Source organism: Enoplosus armatus, chromosome 19, assembly GCF_043641665.1.
Source record: "Enoplosus armatus isolate fEnoArm2 chromosome 19, fEnoArm2.hap1, whole genome shotgun sequence".
Classification (NCBI taxonomy): domain Eukaryota; kingdom Metazoa; phylum Chordata; class Actinopteri; order Centrarchiformes; family Enoplosidae; genus Enoplosus; species Enoplosus armatus.
The window spans coordinates 2,389,361-2,392,291 of NC_092198.1; positions in this window are offsets into that span (position 1 = coordinate 2,389,361).

The window sequence follows — 2,931 nt, forward strand, 5'->3', positions numbered from 1 at the left end:
CTAACATCATGTCTTTAGCATGTTCATATCTCATGCACACTTTGGCCAAAATCCTCTTAAATATCCTGATTTTTAGCCTAAATCAGCCCAAAACCTGGCTCAACTCTGGCAGCCAGATTAGACAAACGTTTGGTGCCAGAACAAAGTCAACAATCAGGACATGCCCATATTTGCTTTTTTTTTTTTTTCCTGTGTAATACGTGTGTTTTATTTTTTTCTATTATTATTTATTTATTTATTAGCCACATGAAAAAAAAAAATGTTTACTTTATTGTTAATGAACAATAAAGTTTTTATAAATCTGAATATCAGAGGAGCTTCTGGCTTAAACTACAAATACATACAAAATATTTCAAAGTTCTGCGTGTCAAATTTCAAGATATTTCCGCATCATGCGATATTAACTAGCAGCTTTAATCCATGAATATCAGCTACATGTGAGTCTGCATCCTGTTAGTTTGAAACTCAATGACAGGCGGCCATTTGTCCGTCTCTCTGTTAGTATTTCTGTCTGTCTGTCCAGCTATTTGTCTCCCTGTGTGTCGTCCAGCCCAGGCTTGCCCCACAAAGCTAAAATTATTCGGGGCTGTCCCCACGGACGCTCCAGCTATGTGTCCTTTTCACAGAAGCCTCTTTGGTCCCAGAGACATCAGGGGTATCCAGTTTAGTGTTACACAAGCAAACTATGCCAGCACACACACACACACACACACACTCACACACACAAGGTCTATGACAAACAGCAGTGTGTCAGGGTGAGGAGGGCAGAACTGTCAGTCACAGCTGACTGAGACAAACTAACCCACCCGTCTAAATCTGCGGGTCATTTTCACGATTTTACCTGCGATACTCCAAAAGGCTGCTGGTGTCTGTAGAGTAACTTAAACAAAACTGACATTTGGCATAAAAACCCAGAATCAAAATGACTGTTTTGAATAAAAAGCCTCAAACTGCCAGTTAGTTTCTGTCTCTTTTTTCAACATACCCTGGAATTACATTCAGCACCAATTCCCTGATGATTTCTTTCAGCAACATGTAAGAGGGAAAGCTGCTTTCATCCATTCTAAAGATGATTTGGGTGTCATTTACATGTATTCATCCACGTGTTTAGGAGCTATTTCGTGAGTGGAAATGTAGGAGGAAGATGTTGTTAACTCTGTCTTGAAGTAGAAAGTAGGATTTGAAATCTGTCAGGAGCTCTCCAACTTGGAAGGAGCTGTTAAATTATATTAATGAAATGACATATTTGGTCACGTTTGTGTTAAAGGATTAGATTAACAGCCTGGCCCTGTCTAAAGTGAAATAAATACACCTGCCAACACCTGTAAAGATAATTAATTGATATAGGTTTGGTACCATTACACCAGCACAGAGAGCTGTATTAAAATCTCTGTCCCTGCTGCGGAGCCAGGCTAGTGGTTTCCCCCTGCTTCCAGTCTTTATGCTAAGCTAGGCTAATTGCCTCCCATCTCTAGCTCCATACTCACACACATGAGAGTGGCATCAACCTTCTCTCAGAAAGAAAACAAATAAGTGTATTTATCCAGATTTAAAACCTATTTCAGGCTTTATTCTTGGTGCTGTCTGGATTTAGGAAGATCGGACTGTACTTCGTCCTGTTAATCAGCACAAGTTTAAAACTGATATTAACAACAACAGCATCTCCATCCTTCGTCATCGTCTGAACGGGTCTGAAGCGCAGAGGAATTTGTTGTGACGATATTGATAAAGACACTTATGGCAGCAATAGAAAACCTCATTATGGACAAATCATTTTCTTTTTATTTCTATTAGTATTTCAATGCATTCTGGTGGAGAAAAATGCAGCAAAAAAATACAGTTATGTATAATATTGTTTCAAAGGGAGACATTTAAAGTCATAACTCTAGCTCAGATAAAACCTAAAATGGGAACATAATGATGGCACTTTCAGTTAAGTGGGTATTTTAAGTTTTTGTTTGTCGAAATGATGCTTTTAAAGTTCAAATTGGACGCGCTGAACTGCATTTTGTTAAGGCTCTTGCTCTCTCTTCCCCTGAGCTGACAGGAAGAGAGGCTGCCAGGCTGGCTCTGTGTGTGCTTGTGTCAGTCAGTCAGCCAGCGGTTCGTTAACTAATTAGTGAGCTCGTTTATCTCATTAGGCTCTGATTGATCTGCCAGCTGATGGACTGGCAACCGCGCGCCCTGTGTGTGTCTGTTGTACGTCAGACTGAGCGGGCTAATCGATATTAACAACACAGGGAAGAGTTTAACTGTTACGCAACCTCATTATCTGGCAGCAACTGCACAAGAGAGGGGGGGGGGGGGGGGGGGCGCAACACCAATGTCACCAGAAGGGCAGCCTTCCTGTTAGCGGCAGGAAATTAGCTCAGATAGCACGGCTAGCCGGCTGTCGGATGGTATCTGATGGTCAGGGCAGTACATGGCTGGATTCACACAACTGCCAGACACACACACACACACACACACACACACACTCTGTCGCACACTGTAACAAGATAGTTTTCTGTGTTTTTGTGTACTTCAATGGAAGAGTAGAGGGATATAAAGTACTCAGCTACCTGCTGTGATTAGTAAAAATAGGTGTGAAGAATTCTTCTGTTGTACTAATACAGTAAGTTTCTGAAGATGATGATATCCATTATTTGCCCACGTTTCATTATAAATATGCATTTTACATCAGCATGTATTTGGTAAGAGTACTAATACAAGGTTGGAAAAAGTTCTGCTTCATGCATGCCAGCCCTCTCTCTCTTCACGTTCCCCTTGTGATCTACATGCATCATGTTTGGAGACTCTACTAAAGTAACCTGAGTCGTCATCCAGAGTTTTGTGGGATTTTTCTAAATTTATTTTGCGTTTTCTTTGTTCAGAGGTTAGTTGTTTGGTGGCAGCTCATTTTTGTTTGGTTTTGTTTTTCAGCTGCTTGTG